The sequence below is a fragment of the Macaca fascicularis genome, chromosome 9, assembly GCF_037993035.2.
Source record: "Macaca fascicularis isolate 582-1 chromosome 9, T2T-MFA8v1.1".
NCBI lineage: Eukaryota > Metazoa > Chordata > Mammalia > Primates > Cercopithecidae > Macaca > Macaca fascicularis.
In genome coordinates this window covers 72000222-72021248 of record NC_088383.1, presented here as the reverse complement: position 1 = coordinate 72021248, position 21027 = coordinate 72000222, and the positions used below count along the sequence as shown (strand labels likewise).

Here is a 21027-nt window from a genome sequence, read left to right as displayed (position 1 = left end):
GAGCTCAGTCATTGCACCCTGTATCATGTGATTTTTTTTCCAGTGGAATACATTATTAGAGCACTTACACAGCCAGTCTAGCTGCAGCAGCCCAGGCGGCAACAGCAGTGCCATTTTTCACAAAGAAAATGTTGAACAGGAGCCAAATGTTTGGTGGCAGTCTGTTGCTAGGAAATCAAGGTCCTGAGGCGATTAATGACAAAGCAAGCAATAACAAGAAGGCAGAATTACAGATTTAAAAGAGAAAAAAGTGGTTGGTGTTATAATTACCCAAAGAAATCCGCACTCATTAAATTGGCTGTTTTTATGATTGACTTTAATTGGAGGTTAGCTCAGATATTTAGCTCCTTTCCCACCCCTTTAAACACACACAGGCACATAATCTGTAGAACTGCAGACTTGTTTTTCTAAGCATTGAGAGGAGCTTGCCCTGTAATTTGATCCCCACTGACAGATGCATTTTCTATGCTGCCATTTTGAATTAACCTATTGTAGAACAATTTTCTTCAGCCCTGTTGAATAAAACATCCAGTCTGATTACCTCCGATGGATTTGATAGAGTAAAAGAATGTACTTCTCATTGAAGTAGATTGTTTGCATGGACTCTACTGATTTTGAACTCTGCCAGTAAGCACAATTGTTTGTAATAAATTTTCAAAGAAATTTGTGAGGAAAAGGTAATGAGAGTCACCCTTTTATAGTTTAATGTTTGGACACCTCCATCAAAATAATATAATTCTTATAAGACAGTGTTATTTTTCCAGTAAGCTTTTCACATGGTTTTAGAAAAACATTCTGAATCTTCATTTAGACTGTTCATATATTTAGGAATAGAGTCTTGTATTTACACACTCTAAAATGACCATTCTTCCTCCCCAACAACAGTATTTTAGTGCAAGACTCAATATGCAAAGCACTCTGTTGCAAAAATATTTTTGGTATGTACAATATTTAAAGTGATTTTAAGATTGGCCTATTTCAATCTTTGAAGTATTTTTCCCCCAAAAAAAATCCCTTATTTAAATTTTTTAGGGTGTGATAAAGCATGTTACTAGAAAAGCATCAATTGGTCTTTCAGGTACAATACCAGAGGAACCATCACAGTGTATTTACCTTTCTCAAAAGCTTTAAAAATGAAGTTACATGATGCCTCTGCTCTCCAGATTTCTAATCAAACCCTGGAACAAAAGAGCCAAGCACATTCTATCTGACAATGCACACACTGCTAATCAGATGCCAATGCCAAGCTGTCTGCTTTGTTAAATACTTAGCTTCCTAGAGGCAGGAAGACAGCTGCTATAAGTATGATGAAATTTTGTAGTTCAATCTATTTTTGCTACCCTTGGGCTACCAAGATACTGTTAATTTAGACCACCCCAATTGGTACACTTTAGGGAGTTTTTTAAAGAGTTTGTAATTAAAATGATAAAACATCGTTATTACATTGAAGACCTTCTGTAAGTTTTACATTTGGCAGATACCTACTGAGATAACCCCAGCATGTAATTTACAATGATGTAATGGTTGTAATTGCATTTTAGAAAAAGAGAGAACTATAGGAGCCAAGTGCTTCCATTAGAAGAGTTTTTAAATCTGCTTCTGTTTCATTTAAATCTACTTCTATCCCCAAATTACTTACCTATAATTGACTATAGCAGCTATAAACCTTAAGATGCTATCTGAATATTTTTTAAAAGTTATCACCCTAGACACTGCCACCAGGGGAAGGAAGCTAAAATCTTAAAGTTCTTAACTGATGATGATACTGCCAGTAGGTAGATTATATTGCTTAGCCCTACATAGTTAACTACTTACCCCCAGATAATACTGCCTTTTGGGACATGATTCTCAAAACCTGTAGTATGTGAAACCTGTAGACTTAGCACACTATTAATTGTAAATAAAATGGAAACTTTTGTACTCTGGTGATTGGGGTCGGGAAGGGGAAAGAGGCAGTACAAATAAGCTACCTGGACATTTTTATTGTTTTTTTCTTATCTGTTAGTCTACATGAAGAGCTATCCTTGAAAGTGAGTGCTTTAGATCTATGAAACTGGGCAGCTGTCATACCACATCTATTAAGACCTAATAATCACATAATTAATATAGCAAATGAATAGACTGTAAGGTAGGTTTTTTTTTTTTGTTACTATACTGTGGTTTTGTTTTTAATAAATAGTTTTGGCTTTATTTTAAACAATTAAAAATTCAAAACATTTTTATGATCAAAGCTTATAAGTTCTATCCTTGGAAAAAATATTTTATAAATACAGAAAATAGTTGCTTAGGATTGGAATCCAACTCTGTTGACCATGAACAACTTCAAAGTTGATCTCATAATCTTGCATGTTGTGGAATAATACCACGAAAAAGTTAATTAAAGAATTTAGATGTTTGTTCTCCTGTCTAGAACTCAATAACTTTTAAGTAGTAACTCTCCCTACAGTTTAACTGTTAAGCAGTTTAACTCTTCTGACAGTTTTAGGTTTTATTCTGTGAAGACTCATGATTTTTAATTTTTGCATCCTAATTTTTCAGTTGTTTCAGGTATTGAAATTACAAATGATGGAAAAGAAAAGTGGTTGACTACAAAGGGGATACAAAAGGCAAGTTTTAGGGTGATGTACTGTTCCGTATGGTACTATGGTGGTGGATATGTGATTCTATGCATTTGTTAAAGCCCAAAGAACTGTAAATCACAAAGGGTTAATTTTAATGTATGCAGGTCTTTTAAATGTTAGGGATTTCAGGATGGAATGCAAGCTGTAACAAATGAATCTACTTGTATCACAAATGTATGGCATAACTTCACTGAGTAGGTGGGGGGAAAAGGAGCTGACCTCAGTAACTTTGGAAAATGGTATTTTGACTGGACAATGTAAAGCTAATGACTAAGGAACACTATAGAAACACTATATTCTAGTTGGTAAATTTGTTTCTCATAACGATATGGGTTAACAGTTCTGAACCCCTTTACATGTATCCTGGGGTTGAACAAATAAGTAAATGGATGATGAATGGTGGAAGCTAGATTTCTCACTATCAGGAAGGGATGTTATAGATAAATAAACAAGAGGGGAGAGCCAGAATGAAACCTGTGGTACTGAATTAGAGTTGGAGATATAAGTATTTACCCATGTTTAGCTTAATATATGTAGATGGATAGATGCAGAAATAATTATAGATACATGTGTATATGTGGATTAGTATACATGCATATGTTTCCTAGCTGTGTTCACTGAGAAGGCCTAGAAGCAGTGATATCCCAGTAGCCACAAACACATCCAACGCTCACATCCTGGTTTGTAAATCCTATTTTCCAATAAAAGGATCCAGGACTCCTTTTAAATATGACTGATTCTGGGGCTGGTGATGGGAAAATACAACATAAGCATGGAATATCTTGTAGTGCCAGAAGGCAAGAGATTTCTTAAAAATAATAAAGATTAAGCATGCCAAAAGGGACACATGAGCCAACGTGAAAGAACTCCCAATGGCCATAGCTGGAATAATTAGAGCAACAAAATAAAACATGTAGCATTGGATTAAGGATAAATTATTAAATAAATATACATGAGTTCACGGTGTTATGTATAAATTGCATAAATAAATAAATGGAGGAGAACAGATAAATCTCCCTGACAGAAGAATTCCAAATAACATATTGCCCCCTCCAGAAGGTGGATCCTACTTCCCTTCTCCTTGAGAGTATGAGCTGGATTGAGTGAGTCAGATCCAAAAATTGAGTTGGAAGACAGCGAAATACTGACTTGACTGTTTCCATAGGAGAAAGCTGGTAAACAGTTATGTTAACTAAGTGATTAAGGTTAACATCACAAATGGGAAGTCATGTTGGTGTGAAAAGGTGGAAACTTCATCTCTCTGATATTCTTTCCCTAAACCTGTAGCCTCAATCTAATCATTAGGAAAACATCAGACAAATCCCAGCTGATGGACATTCTACCACACAAGTTGAGCGTTCCTGAAAACTGTCAAGGTTGTGAACAACGAAGAAAGACTATAAACATCTCACTGACAAGAAGAGACTACAGAGTCATGACAACTAAATGTTACATGGTTTCCTGGATCAGGTCCAGAATAGAAATAGGATATTAGTGTAAAAACTGGTGAAATCTAAATAAAGTCTTAACTTTAGTCAATGATCCACCAACATTGGTTTCTTGGTTTGGACAAATGTGCCACAGTAATGTAAGACGCTAAGATAGTGACATTAGAACAAATTGAATGAGGGGTACACAGGAAGTCTGTATATTATACTTGTAATTTTTCTGTATATCTAAATTCCCAAATTAAAAAAAAAATTATTTGAGGTCGATCAATGGGCTGACTATATTGACAAGATACTGATAGGTTACGTGTTGAAAAAAAACATCCAATATAAGATAGAGAAAAAGTCAGTTCCATCCCTTCCTACTCCCCCTTTACCTGCCTACTTCCCAATACTCATCATTGTGATTTGGTCAGAACAGGGCTTAGTGCCAGAGGTCAGGATGACTGAGGGTGGAGGAGTTGTGGGCAGTGGGTTCATGGCTGTCACAATAATGCTGTGGCAATTCTGTGGTTTCCCAGCTGGGAGTTAGGAGTTGGGGAGGGCTGCAGCCTGATGACAGCCAGCTGAAGGAAGAGCTGCTTCTCTCTTCCCTAGCTACTCCATCACCTGAACCCAGGACCACGCCAAATAAGGTATGGATGAGGATGCTTTTGTTGAGTCTATTCTGCAAGAGGCAAAGAAAGGGTAGTTGCTCCAACCCCACCTTCCTCATATACAAGGGTGAGGGGAACAGGAGCATGTGGCTGCTACTAGCAAAGGAAAAGTAGGAGAGCAATAGAAAGGGGAGGAAGTGGGAAGAGCAGAAAATCAATATTATTTAAAAAGTGATCTAAGACTTAAAATTGAATTAGTATTTGTACAGAAAGGTGCAGGTAGAATAACTCACTGTGGCCCATGATCAAAATTATGTGGAGAAATCATGGTGGGCCCCTTCCCCTGTCCCCAGTGGTGGCCCCAGTTGCTGAGTGCGATTGGTTAGAATGTATTCCAGTCTAGTCGTTCAGGCAGAGAAAGTAGTTGCAGTGGGCAGGCAAGAGAGGCTCAGTTGCTGCAGCAGTGGCTCTTGCTTGCTGGATGGTTCTCCTGGAGGTTTCAGCCTGGAGCACCAGATGTATTCTGGGGCTTAATTTTAGGAATCTTCTTAGCTATCACCATGAAAATTTCATTTACATTCATTGCAGTCTTTGCTGATGTCTCCACAGTCAACTGTTGTCGTCTGCATAGTCCTGTGCTTCCTGGAATTCCAGGGCTTTCTTGCTGGCCAGGTCTGCCTTGTTACCCACAAGTACAGTGACGATGCTGGTGCTGGCGTGCCTTTCTAGCTCCTTCACCTGTTTCTTGGCTGGTGCAAATGTATCTTTTTTGGTGATTTCATAGTACAGGGGGGCCGGGCTACCATACTGTTCCTGTCCAGCGCTGCCCCAGGTCTCAAACTTCACTATTGTGTTGTCTAAGCAGACAGTCTGTGTAAGGAACGCTGCTCTGATTATGCTGTCCTGGTACTCTTGAAATTGTCCCTTGACAAAGTGGAGAACAAGGCTGGATTTGGCCACCACAGACTCATTGTTCCCAGTGGCTGGTCCACTAGGTTGTGTGCTGTGCCTCGCCCGACCCGCCACTACCCATCCAGTTGTCATGGTACCAGAGAGCATGGGGACGGGAGCCATTGCTATGCAAAGAGGCACTTAGTTGGGGAGGGTGTCTCCAAGACGACTCAAGGGCAGTAGCATTACTTGGGGCTAGGGCTCAAACAGGCTCCACTTCTCTCCCCCGACCCCCAGCGATATCTCCAAATAAAAATTTTACTTAAACACAAAGACCATGTATGTACTTAAACACCTATCTAAAGAAATAAAATATGGCTGGGCATGGTAGCTCATGCCTATAATCCCAGCACTTTGGGAGGCCGAGGCAGGTGGATCACCTGAGGTCGGGAGTTCATGACCAGCCTGACCAACATGGAGAAATCCTGCCTCTACTAAAAATATAAAGTTAGCCGGGCATGGCAGCACATGCCTGTACTCCCAGCTGCTTGGGAGGCTAAGGCAAGAGAATTGCTTGAACCCAGGAGGCGGAGGTTGCGGTGAGCCGAGATCCCTGCCACTGCACTCCAACCTGGGCAACAAGAGCAAAACTCTGTCTCAAAAAAAATTTAAAAATTAAAAAAATAATTCCCCTGCCTCTCTCCAGTTACCCCCCAGAGGGTAACTATTATCCTACATTTTATGGTTATGATTCCCATGCTTTTCTTTATAGCTTAACCATATGTGTATCACTAACTGTTCTATCATATCTCATAACCTCTTACATAGTTTCCCTTTTTTGTCATGTTTGCTATGTTCTGGATAATTTCTTCAGATCTATCTTCTGATATTGCTAATTGTGTCTTCAGCAGTGTCTCATATTCTGTTTTACCTGACATTGAATTTTATATAATAATCATTACTTCCATTTTCATTTCTTCCCCTGAAATCAGTTTACTTTATCATTTTGATAAACTCACTTCATTCTCATGTATACAATCCTCTTATTTATTTAAATAAATTAAACTTATTTTCTATTTTGTGCCTAGCCTAATATTTAAAGCTTATGCAGTTCTGATTTTTCTGTCTCTGTTTCCTCTGGCTGTTACTCAAACTGCCTTATTTTCCTGTGTGTTAGCTTGTATTCGTTATTTGTGGTGATCTCTGAGACTGAGATTAAGATATGTTTCCAAAGAGAGTATTTACATTTGAATCTGCCAAAAGCCGGGGATACTGTCAACCTGGGAACACATTCAAATAACTGTTGGGCTTAAAGTTTTGTGGGCTGCATAGGTAACATGAGTTCCAGATCCATAAACCTTCATGAGGGTGGGCTTGTGGTTAAATTTTCAAAAAAGATGTATTTACCTCCACCTAGCATCAAGTTTGAAAGAGGTTAATTTCCTTGCTTATTCTTTCTATAGGGTAGACATCATTCTATTCAGCTCTTACACTAAACATGTGTGTAGCTCTTTAGGATCCCAACTTTATGTGGAGAGTCTAATTAGACTTCCTATCTTTAATATACCCTAGAATTTATCCCCTAAACCTTGGGTTCAGTAGTGTCCTGGTAAATATTTTAAAACTGGCTCTCCAGGGCAAAAAAAAAAAAAATCCTAATTTCTCACATTTTTCTATTTCACACTATGACTGATTTCACGATACCAACCTGAAGTCATTGAACGTGGAGTTGGGAAAAGATATGTACAGTTAGCTTTCTCGAGCCGGCTCCAGTGTATCACTGCCAGTTCTGTACATGGCTGTGAAAACTGAAGCTCAATGCACAGGGCTTGGCATATCCCTCAGAATGAAAGACATCTAAGTGTTTGCCTATCCCCCTGGATTTCCATTTTTACTTTGTTTTAACCTTTTGAGTATTCTGTGTCAACTCAGCAATATACTTCAAAAAAAGATTCTTTTGTTTTCTTTTTATTTTAACCCAGCATTTGTTGTTATTTTTAGCAAAAGGCCTGTGTTAGGGTACCTGTTTAGTCAGAAATAGAAGTCTCTGTTCTTGTTTGTAAATATAATGTATTATTTTTATTTTTGGGGAAATATAGAAAGAAATAGATGTCTCTGTTCTTGTTTGTAAATTTAATGTGTTTTTCTTTTTTGAGAAATAGAGAAAGGTACAGAGAATGTTAAAATTATCCATAATCCTATCATATATGTTCATTTTATGTGCATGTATGTCTCCATACTTTTTTATATAATTTGCATTATATCTATTTCATAATATGATTTTTGTTAATACATAATGAATGTTTGCTCATGCCGTTAACTATTCCTTTAAAACAGCCCCCATTATGTATGAGAGTAAACATAAAATGCTGCACACATAGGGATTAGTATAATTCAGAAATTCAGTCTGTATTGCATTTGGAAATAATTTTGTCAAAGTTATTCATGCCGCATTATTAATAATTGCAAAATATCAGAAACCATATAAATGACCCATTCTAGAAGATTGGTTGAATATAATCTGGAACATACAATAGACTACTATGTTGATAAAAGATATCTGTTTTTATAACTATATGGAGTAATTTCCAGGAAATATCACATGAAACAAAAAGCAGAAACAAATACTCATAGTGCTACTTGTCATACAAGAAAAAGGGAGAATTAAAGAATGTGTATGTTCAGGAAGGATAAAGCAGAAAACAATAAAATTAGTTACAAGAGGTAGAAGGGAAAGTGAAGTGGAAGGGATGTGGGAGGGAGTGAGACTTGGATATTGGGGTATACTTTCTTGGCATAGTTTCAACTTTTGAAAGCATGTTAATGTCCAACATATTCAAACAGTTAAATAAAAATGATATCACTGGGACAGGGACCTAAAATTATTAACAAACAAACAAACAAATGAACTTAATTCATTTTTGTTTGTTTGTTTGTTTGTTTTTGAGACGGAGTCTCGCTGTGTCACCCAGGCTGGAGTGCAGTGGCCGGATCTCAGCTCACTGCAAGCTCCGCCTCCCGGGTTCACGCCATTCTCCTGCCTCAGCCTCCCGAGTACCTGGGACTACATTAGCTGGGACTACAGGCGCCCGCCACCTCGCCCAGCTGGTTTTTTGTATTTTTTAATAGAGACGGGGTTTCACCGTGTTAGTCAGGATGGTCTTGATCTCCTGACCTCATGATCCGCCCGTCTCGGCCTCCCAGAGTGCTGGGATTACAGGCTTGAGCCACCGCGCCCGGCCCTTAATTCGTTTTTGTTTTTTTTTTTTCATTTTTTCTATTTATTTATTTTATTTTATTTTTTATTATACTTTAAGTTCTGGGATGCATGGGCAGAACGCACAGGTTTGTTACATAGGTATACATGTGCCATGGTGGTTTGCTGCACCCATCAACCCATCATCTGCATTAGGTATTTCACCTAATGCTATCCCTCCCCTAGCCCCCCAACCCTCAACAGGCCCCTGTGTATTATGTTCCCTTCCCTGTATCCTTGTGTTCTCATTGATAAACTTAATTTTATTTTATTTATTTATTTTTTTATTATACTTTAAGTTCTAGGGTACATGTGCATAACGTGCAGGTTTGTTACATATGTATACTTGTGCCATGTTGGTGTGCTGCGCCCAACAGCTCATCAGCACCCATCAACTCGTCATTTACATCAGGTATAACTCCCAATGCCATCCCCCCGCCCCTCCCCGTAATAGGCCCCGGTGTGTGATGTTCCCCTTCCAGAGTCCAAGGGATGTCATTGTTCAATTCCCACCTATGAGTGAGAACATGTGGTGTTTGGTTTTCTGTTCTTGTGATAGTTTGCTGAGAATGATGGTTTCCAGCTGCATCCATGTCCCTACAAAGGACACAAACTCATCCTTTTTTATGGCTGCATAGTATCCCATGGTGTATATGTGCCACATTTTCTTAATCTAGTCTGTCACTGATGGACATTTGGGTTGATTCTAAGTCTTTGCTATTGTGAATAGTGCTGCAATAAACATACGTGTGCATGTGTCTTTATAGCAGTATGATTTATAATCCTTTGGGTATATACCCAGTAATGGGATGGCTGGATCATATGGTATTTCTAGTTCTAGATCCTTGAGGAATTGCCATACTGTTTTCCACAATGGTTGAACCAGTTTACAACCCCACCAACAGTGTACAAGTTTTCCTATTTCTCCACATCCTCTCCAGCACCTGTTGTTTCCTGACTTTAATGATTGCCATTCTAACTGGTGTGAGATGGTATCTCATTGTGGTTTTGATTTGCATTTCTCTGATGGCCAATGATGACGAGCATTTTTTCATGTGTCTGTTGGCTGTATGCATGTCTTCTTTTGAGAAATGTCTGTTCATATCCTTTGCCCACTTTTTGATGGGGTTGTTTGTTTTTTCTCGAAAATTTGTTTGAGTTCTTTGTAGGTTCTGGATATTAGCCCTTTGTCAGATGTGTAGATTGCAAAAATGTTCTCCCATTCTGTAGGTTACCTGTTCACTCTGATGGTGGTTTCTTTTGCTGTGCAGAAGCTCTGTAGTTTAATTAGATCCCATTTGTCAATTTTGGCTTTTGTTGCCGTTGCTTTTGGTGTTTTAGACATGAAGTCCTTGCCCATGCCCATGTCCTGAATGGTATTACCTAGGTTTTCTTCTAGGGTTTTTATGGTTTTAGGTCTAACATTTAAGTCTCTAATTCATCTTGAATTAATTTTTGTATAAGGAGTAAGGAAAGGATCCAGTTTCAGCTTTCTACTTATGACTAGCCAATTTTCCCAGCACCATTTATTAAATAGGGAATCCTTTCCCCATTTCTTTTTTTTTGTTAGGTTTGTCAAAGATCAGATGACTGTAGATGTGTGATATTATTTCTGAGGGCTCTGTTCTGTTCCATTGGTCTATATCCCTGTTTTGGTACCAGTACCATGCTGTTTCGGTTACTGTAGCCTTGTAGTATAGTTTGATGTCAGGTAGCGTGATGCCTCCAGCTTTGTTCTTTTAACTTAGTATTGTCTTGGCAATGCAGGGTCTTTTTTGGTTCCATATGAACTTTAAAGCAGTGTTTTCCAATTCTGTGAAGAAACTTATTGGTAGCTTGATGGGAATGGCATTGAATCTATAAATTACTTTGGGCAGTATGGCCATTTTCACGATATTGATTCTTCCTATCCATGAGCATGGTATGTTCTTCCATTTGTTTGTGTCATCTTTTATTTCACTGAGCAGTGGTTTGTAGTTCTCCTTGAAGAGGTCCTTTACATCCCTTGTAAGTTGGATTCCTAGGTATTTTATTCTCTTTGAAGCAATTGTGAATGGAAGTTCATTCATGATTTGGCTCTCTGTTTGTCTGTTACTGGTGTATAAGAATGCTTGTGATTTTTGCACATTAATTTTGTATCCTGAGACTTTGCTGAAGTTGCTTATCAGCTTAAGGAGATTTTGGGCTGAGGTGATGGGGTTTTCTAAATATACAATCATGTCATCTGCAAACAGGGACATGAAAATGTAAAAGAACAGAAATTATAACAAACTGTCTCAGACCACAGTGCAATCAAACTAGAACTCAGGACTAAGAAAATCAATCAAACCACTCAACTACATGGAAACTGAACAACCTCCTCCTGAATGACTGCTGGGTACATAACGAAATGAAGGCAGAAATAAAGATGTTCTTTGAAACCAATGAGAACAAAGATACAACATACCAGAATCTCTGGGACACACTTAAAGCAGTGTGTAGAGAGAAATTTATAGCACTAAATGCTGAGAAGAGAAAGCTGGAAAGATCTAAAATTGACACCCTAACATCACAATTAAAAGAACTAGAGAAGCAAGAGCAAACACATTCAAAAGCTAGCAGAAGGCAAGAAATTACTAAGATCGGAGCAGAACCGAAGGAGATAGAGACACAAAAAACCTCCAAAAAATCAATGAATCCAGGAGTTGGTTTTTTGAAGATCAACAAAATTGATAGACCGCTAGCAAGACTAATAAAGAAGAAAAGAGAGAAGAACCATATAGATGCAATAAAAATTGATAAAGGGGATATCACCACCGACCCCACAGAAACACAAACTACCATCAGAGAATACTATAAACACCTCCACGCAAATAAACTAGAAAACCTAGAAGAAATGGATAATTTCCTGGACACTTACACTCTCCCAAGACTAAACCAGGAAGAAGTTAAATCCCTGAATAGACCAATAGCAGGCTCTGAAATTGAGGCAATAATTAATAGCCTACTAACCAAAAAAAGTCCAGGACCAGACGGATTCACAGCCGAATTCTACCAGAGGTATAAGGAGAAGCTGCTACCATTCCTTCTGAAACTGTTCCAATCAATAGAAAAAGAGGGAATCCTCCCTAACTCATTTTACGAGGCCAACATCATCCTGATACCAAAGCCTGGCAGAGACACAACAAAAAAAGAGAATTTTAGACCAATATCCCTGACGAACATCGATACAAAAGTCCTCAATAAAATACTGGCAAACTGAATCCAGCAGCACATCAAAAAGCTTATCCACCAAGATCAAGTTGGCTTCATCCCTGGGATGCAAGGCTGGTTCAATATACACAAATCAATGAACGTAATCCAGCATATAAACAGAACCAAAGACAAAAACCACATGATTATCTCAATAAATGCAGAAAAGGCCTTTGACAAAATTCAACAGCCCTTCATGCTAAAAACTCTCAATAAATTCGGTATTGATGGAACGTATCTCAAAATCATAAGAGCTATTTATGACAAACCCACAGCCAATATCATACTGAATGGGCAAAAACTGGAAGCATTCCCTTTGAAAACTGGCAGAAGACAGGGCTACCCTCTCTCACCACTCCTATTCAGCATGGTGTTGGAAGTTCTGGCTAGGGCAATCAGGCAAGAGAAAGAAATAAAGGGTATTCAGTTAGGAAAAGAAGAAGTCAAATTGTCCCTGTTTGCAGATGATAAACTTAATTTTAAAGTAAAATAAATACTATGTCCATACCAAGGGGGGATAAAGGGGAAAGAAATGAAGGAAGAAGGGAGGACTAATTTATGCACACCAGATTCAACTATATGTCCTTAGCTTGGGGTGGCTGGGAGAGAAATGAAGAATTGCAAACACATCCTGAACTCAGTTTTATAGGTTTATTTTAATGATAGGGCAAACTAAATCAGAGACGACTTTGAACTAATGAGTGAGCCTGGGTTCTCACTATGGAAGAAGGGACAAACATACAGACAGGAGGAAGACAGGTAAGAACTCTGTGTAGATGAATTGCATTGGAGGTGCCTGTGTAAATATGGACATTTCTGTGTAGATATGTATCTGTTGATGTGTGTGCATGTATTTTTATATATGTGTATGTATATATATGTGTGTGTGTGAAGAGACATTCATATATTTCTTGGCTCTGTTGCTGAAAGAGCAAAGGATCAATGTCACAAAAGTAGTAGTGACGCACCTAGCGTTATTTCCCACCGTTAGTTTCCTAAGGCTGCTATAACAAATTACCACAAACTTAAGAGAAATTTATTCTTTCATAGTTCAGGAGGCCAGAGCTCCAAACTGAAGGTGTTTGCAGGGTTGGTTCCTTCTTGGGGAGGCAGAGGGAGAATCTGTCCATGCCTCTCTCCTAGCTTCTGGTGGTTGTGCTTAATCCTTGGAACTTACTGGTTTGTGACAGTATAACTTCAATTCCTGCCTTCATTGCCATATGACATTCACCCTATGTTTATCTGTCCAAATTTTACTCTTTTTATCAGAGTAATCCACTCATTAGGGCCCACTAATTCACTGACCTTAGCTTAACTTCCAAAGACCCTGTTTCTAAATAAGCTCACATTCACAGGGTTAGTACCTAATTATGACCTTTTGAGGAGCACAGTTCAGTCCCTAATGCCTACTAAAACCAAAGGTCTTCACTCAAATGGCTGGCTTCTCTCCAGGGCAGAGTAGGTACAAGATGAACCTAGAACATGTTGTAATGCCAAAAAGTAAGGAAATGCTAAAAAGTAAGATGAGTTGTTTGTTAAGTATACAGAATCTAGCTTGAAGAGTTCCCCACTGGTCAAATCTAGGATAATTTGAGCATCAAATAATTAAATACAGTAACGAATTATAGGCTGTTGGAAATAAAGGACTTTATAAGACCATTCCAATCACTGATGGGTGGATGGATAGAAAATGAAGATATTTTGCTTACAGTGGCATGTCCAAAGTTGACCAGCAAATGTGGAGGTTGTGCTAGAGTTGGGAAAAAATGAAACAAGAAAACCTCATTTTGCAATCATCATGTTAAAGATTAGATCAGGCAAAAATCATAAATTGTTGTAACATCTAAGAGGACAGACATGTTGATGAAGAACAGAATATTTACATGATCTTGAAATGTTGTACGGGAGAAGAGAAAAGCAGCCACAATGCAGTGGAGAAATAAGACAACACATTGACAGGGCAATCACAATTATCACCTCCAGTGAGAGTCTCATGAACATTGTTTGCCTCCTTATGGGTTTATCTGTCCCTGAGAAGTACACAGCATCATCTATGCAGTTTCTGGCCCAGAATGTATCTCAACTCAATCACAAGAGAATATTATGCATACATACAGAAAAAGAAAGAATACAACTGAACATAGATGATAAATAAAATGAGGTAAAAATGTGACAACAGATGAAAATGGATAAAGGTATTTTCTGTGTTTTTATTTTTGGAACTTTTTGTACATTGAAATGATTGCCAATGGAAAAGTTTAGATAAATTGTCCTAAAGTTGCAGAGAACTTGGGGGGAAAATGTCTTAAAGTAGACTAATAGTGGAGAGTCATAAAAGACACTTAGCAAATCTTCTTAGTTGAATATTATTCAAACTATTCAGTTAGGAAACTGATTTTGTGCTAATTATGAAATGCATTATTGCATTGACTTTATGTCTCTTAAAACATTAAATTATGTTCCCTAGAATCAATTTGAGATTCAACACATGATAGTAGTTTAATATAGTGATGTTATAACTTGCAACAAACTATCCCAATTTTAAGAATTAATTCTGAGCAATTTTTGTATGCATGAAAAAGATGGTTAGAATTATTTGCAGACACTTGCATATTCTTTAGTCAAGTGGTCTTATTATCATAATTCATATCTGTCATGGGAGTAGGGAAGGAAGAGATTTTAAAAATATCTACCAGTTCTTTCAATCAAGTTCAGTATAATTTTAATAGACTTTGAGCTAAGAAAGTTTTCATGACCAGAAGAGGAGCAGGAACTGTCTAATATAGAAAATTTTATGGTATGCCATAATCAGTTATACAAATATAAAAAGAAAAAATGTTTGACTAGTGATACTCTCAAACTTGGATATCCAGAAGAGTGATTCTATCAGTACACTAAAAGTAAATTCATCTGTCAGGAGCTTTCATGTTTTCATTCAACAAATATTTATCCAGTGCCTATTATACTGTTATACTGTCGGTTGGGAGCATATGTTAAAATGGACAATATAGCAGACACTATTCTCTAAAATTATTAACAATAGTAGGTAATACTCATATGATACTTACTCCGGGGCCACATACCATTCTAAGATCTTTACATATAGTAATTCCTTTACCTCAAACAACCTTATTAGATTGGTACTATTATTACCTCTATTTTATTGATGAAGAAATAGAGGCACAGAGGTGTTAACTTTCTCCAGGTTTCACAGCTAATAAGTAGCAGACCCACGATTTTGAATCCATCAGACTGGCTTGGGTCTAAGCTTTTTTTAATTTTTTTTTTTTTTTAATTTTGAGATAATTTGTAGGTTCACATGCAATAGTAATATAATACAGAGAGAGCTCATGTACTTTTTACTCAGTTTCCCTTGAGGTAACTCCTTGTAAAACTATAGAACCATATCATAACCATCATATTGATACTGATATAGTCAAGGCTCCGAATATATCTGTCACCACAATGATCCTTCATGTTGCCCACCCACTTCCCTCTGTTCACTTATTGAAATACATCTTGGTTATTTCCAGTTTGGAGCTATTACAGATAAAGCTGCTGTGAATATTTGCACATAAGTTTTTGTATGAACACCAATTTTTGACTGGGCGCAATGGCTCGCACCTGTAATCCCACCACTTTAGGAGGCCGAAATGGGAGAATTGCTTGAGGCCAGGAGTTCAGGACCAGCCTGGTCAACACAGCAAGACCCCATCTCATTTTATAAAAATAAAAAATTATTTTTTAAGAGGAACATCAATTTTCATTTCTTTAGGCTGCCTCTAAGCTTTTAATTCTTACATTCTACCACCTCTCATTATATAGTAGGGAATAAATAGTAGAGAACGACTTGATGGTTAAGTTGACATTTAGAAGAAGCCTGAAGGAAGTGAAGAAAACAGCCATACAGCTGTTTGGGGAAAGCACATTTCAAGCAGAGGGGACAAGCACAGAGGCCTTGAGAAGGGAATATGCCTGGAGTGTTTGAGACAGAGCAAGGCGGGTGGAAGGAGATGAATTCTACAAGGCAGCTATGAGCCAAGGTCTCTAAGATGTGGCTGCTATATAGAAAATAGATGGTGGTTGGGCAAGAGTTGAATCACAGGGAACTATTAAGAGGCTGTCCATGTGAGAGATGATGGTAGCTTAGATTTATGGTGGAAGTGTTAAAGATGGTTCAGATTCTAGATATATTTTGAAGAAGAGCTCACAAAAATTTTTCTGATGGCCTGACAGTTGGATATGAGAAAAGGAAAGGAGGCAAGAATGATTCCGTTTACCAGTTTCCAAGAGAATGATTACAGAAACCAATAGATTGCCTTATTTATTTGTAGTAGGAAATATAGTTATCACATGGGCCCAAATGTTTGTCTTTGCTTAATCCACATATCTCTTCCTTTAGGCAAACTTGCATTGGAATGTAATGGCGACTGCAGAATCAGGATAAGGGGACTTGAATGAATCAGTCTTTAAATGTGTCTGAGGCCGGGCATAGTAGCTCACGCCTGTAATCCCAACACTTTGGGAGGCTGAGGTGGGCGGATCACTTGAGGTCAGAGGTTTGAGACCAGTGTGGCCAACATGGTGAAATCCCATTTCCACTAAAAATATGAAAATTAGCCAAGTGTGGTGGCTGGCACCTGCAATCCCAGTTGCTCAGGAGGCTGAGGCACTATAATTGCTTGAACCCAGGAGGCGGAGGTTGCAGTGAGCCTAGATTGTGCCACTGCACTCCAGCCTGGGCAACAGAGCAAGACTGTGTCTCAATTAATCAATCAATCAATAAGATATATTTATCTCCTTAGTAGGGACCTGAAAAAATTAAAGTCCATAGACAAAAGGCTTCCTGAGCTCTTCTTTAATAACTAGTGTTGGCCGGACACAGTGGCTCATGCTTATAATTCCAGCACTTGAGGAGGCCAAGGCGGGAGGATCCCTGAGGCCAAGAATTTAAGACCAGCCTGGTTAACATAACAAGTCCCTGTCTCTACCAAAATAACAATAATAATAATATTTAGACATGGTGGCTTGTGCCTGAGGTCCCAGCTACTCGAGAGGCTGAGCTGGGAGGATCCCTTGAGCCCAGGAGGTCAAGCCTACTGTGATCCATGGTTGCACCACTGCACTCCAGCCTGAGCAACAGAATTTTTATTTTTATTTAAAATAAAAAAAATAGTAGCACTAACATTTGCTTTTGTTTCTCTTTCTTAATGCACCAACACTACCCTAACCCCCAACATAATCCTTTTGTAGATTTGTTAATATATTCAGACAGGCCATATTCCATATCTGATCCTACTTAGTGGTTTGATGGTTGGCTAAAAGGCAGTATTAATATCTGTTATTTCCATGTTATTGAGGGATATCTCACATTGATCATCCTTGTAATGGCAATAGAGATAAATGATTGTAGTATTTTTTTGTTGTTGAGATAAATTTAGCACTGCTGTTAGTATTATTGAAACTTAGTTTAGGAATGTATCATTTATCTGTAATCATTTATTGCCGAAGTGAACCCTTCTTTAAATTTTCCTCTTTCAAATATTGATGTAATTCTTTCTTTCTTCATCAGTTCCATGAATACAATTCAGTTTTCTTCATGACACAAGATCATCATCTATAATATCTGTTAGTTATAGGACTATTCTGTGAGTCTCTTCTAGTGTATACATTTATTTGCTTTTAAGTTACTCAAATTGTTATGTATTTTGAGTACTTATATATACATTTTAATAATTTTACCAGCTCTGGAGCTGGTAGTGTGTCATCTTCAAACAACCTCCCTTTTAAAATTACTTCTAATTTCTTAGGGTGGGAAATATCTAATTCGGTAGATTGAATTTTTAGAAAAGAGCAGATAAACTGATGTCTAAATATTCAGGTATTTGTCTATTCTGGAATCTTTTTTGCTTCATGATTTTTCTTTTTTACTTTGCATTCCTGAGATTTCCTTTCATGAACTGGAAGGTTTTACTTTACAAAGTGACTCAGCAGTAGCTCTGTGTATCTTTTAGTTGGAAATGCCTTTGGCTCTATGCAAGCAAACACTGCCCATTAATTAGCAAACCAACATAGAATCGTCTGTTGATGACAGAATTACCAAAATGGATCATCCATAAGTGTTTATACTGCAAACAGTGTATCAGAAATGTCATAATCTCATTCATTAAGAAATTTACATACACACCAGATTTTAGAGTGCTCATTCATGATGAATGTCTACTTCCACACTGTTTGTTTGGAAACATTCAATAGCCAGTCTTGAATTAAAAAAATTTAATTGAATGCTTAGAGAATTACAAGTGTTCCTTTCCTTGGCTCTAATGCTAACTAAAGTGCTTTTCTAAACTGCTAAGAATGGACTGAAGATTCTGCTGAGGGCTGTAGATACTTATCTGCCTAATTGAGCCATCATTTGTTGACATGAAGAAAACCACGTGACCTACTTTAATGCATTTCTCAGTAGCAGCAGGAGGTTAGCATGTAGTTCATCCAACAGTAAAACCAGCAGCAGTATTATTAGACGTGAAAATAGCATTGGTTATGGGATAATTTTCGTAAAGTAAGAATAGTAATATAAAAGTATATAGTTATGATATAAACACTATAGAGTGATTTTTTATTTTTAAAATTATTTGTATCCAGTAATCATTTAAGTCAGCCATTCATTCAGTAACTACTTACCAATGTTTACAGTTGCAGCTATATTAAAGGAATCGTTGACTTGTCAAAGTTGATTCATATGAGAGTAACAGTGGTAAAATTTGAAATTGGTATGGATTGCTAAAACAATGAAGTACTTTGAATAGGCAGGGAATTACTATGATCAAAACTATGCCCGATACATTAATTTGACCATGTGTCTTTAAATTGGAGGTGAGGAAGATTAGTTACAGATACATTAATTAGAAAGGTGTTATATTAGTCTAGGTTGAGGCTGATATAAGTAAGAAAGTAGAAAAGGATGCAAAGACCCTTGGAATTGAATATTTGTGTGTGGTGGAGTGAAATGAGGTAGAGGTTACCCTTTTACATGACTTGAGAGAATCATGGCTCCTTTAGTAAATCCTGAGGAAGAAATGATTGTCTGTATACATAATGAGTTTGCAATACAGGAAGAATGCCAATAATAACTTAAGGAATGCTTCCTAAATAGTGAATAAAGAAATTAGTATCAACAGAGGAGACAGAAAAGGATGGGTATGAAAGATAGGAGGTCATCACTATCTAAAATGACTAATGGATTTTGATTACACCACTGGTGATAGAAAAAAAATTATCAGAGAAAAGTGTAGTCTGAGAACTATTTGATCTTAGTCTGCAATGAATGAAATATAAAATTTGAGACTATTTGGAAACTGTTTAATAAGTTTACACCCCCTTCCAGCAATTACAAAATTACAACAAATTTAAAGATGTTAATCGGTTTTTATTTGCAATTCTAGAATTGGACAACAACCTCATTCTATTAAATAGAATGAATATTCCTGTAAACTGAGCAGAAGAAGTTGACTTTATAGACAGAAAAGGGCTGAGGAAAGCAAAAGCAGAAAACAAAACGTGGATTGGCATTTCCAAAGTTACTTTTCTTATAAAGGTTAAAGCAGAGGGGACTTCCTTATACCAGCTAAAACTGGTCTGTTTACGGATCTGGCTATTATCTGTTTCTCCTGATTTCTTGGAAAGTAAGATAAACAACTATGTTTTAGCTTGGTGATGTGGAACTTCAGCTTGAGTGACTCCATTTTGGTTTAGTCTGGTGGGCCTAGTGCAGGAGCTCAGTCCAAATTAATGGGATCCTATACATCTTATTTAACACTGCCAACATCCTGGTGCACGATCATCAGATTTCTCATTGAACATGGAATGGACAACTTTGAATGTTGGAAAGCACCTGTGGTAAGTTGCTTATATATAATCTGTAAACTAGTTATGCACAGTAGCACCATATATGGGCCTGTGTTGAACTGGGGGATAAAAACTAACTTGGCCTTCACCTCAGAGAGTTTAAGAATCACTATAGCACCAGAAAGATGGAAGTAGTAGGCAGATTACATCAAATGAAGAGTGTTGGGTGAGAGGGAAGATTTGCTTAAAGATATAAGAGGTTTGAGTTTGTATATTGTTTAAGGAAGATATGATAGAACAGAAGACTGATAATGCAATGTGGAAGAGTGATAACTACTAGATGGAATTGAGATCAAAGGTTTATAGATGAACACTTTGGGAAAATACATTTACATTCATTTAATCCTTGGAAAAATACTTTTAAATTCATTTAATGTTTAGTTTTTAAATTATATATTATGTAACTTGAGCCTCACAGGAATCCAATGAATTAAGTGACATATGGTTGGTATAATTCATCCCCCTTTACATGTAAGAAAATTGAGACACAAAAAAATGTTGTGTCTTATCCACAGTCATGTGGTTAGTAAATGGGGAGATATTTTCATGCCCAGTTCTATGCTATAACTACTATTATGTCTGAAAATAAAGGCAGAAAAAAATACTTGAAGAAAAATGGCAAAAAAAAGCCCAAATTTATAGAAAAACATTTGTTTATATATCTAGGAAGCTCTTTGAACACCAAGTAGGATAAATGCAAAGAGATGCACACCTGGACTCATAATAGTCAAAATCTTGACTATTTGACAAGGACAAAAGGAAAATCTTAAACTCAGCAAATCACAACAGGGGAACACAAAATTAACAGCTGACTTCTCACCAGTAACAATGAAGCCAGAAGGTAATGAGATAACATATTTAAAGTGCTGAAAGAAAAAAATTATCAGCAAATAACCTTATGTCCAGCAAAAATACTTCAAAAATAAAATGAAGTATTTTCCTGGATAAGCAAATCTAAGAGTATTCATTGCTGGAACATCTGCATTACCAACAAATACTAAAGAAAATTATTTAAGCTGAAATTAAATGACAACAGATAGCAATTTAAATCTATACACAAAAAAACAAAGAGCATC

The 21027-nt window shown here is 37.2% G+C and overlaps 1 protein-coding gene and 1 pseudogene across 14 annotated transcripts in view; one reads left to right on the top strand and one right to left on the bottom strand.

Annotated features, from left to right (window-relative positions):
* The window catches only part of ADK (adenosine kinase), a 563812-nt gene that overhangs the window by 269234 nt on the left and 273551 nt on the right, over nt 1-21027 (top strand). The window lies entirely within an intron of this gene.
* On the bottom strand, nt 5114-7204 carry LOC102133230 (ras-related protein Rab-5C pseudogene; annotated as a pseudogene).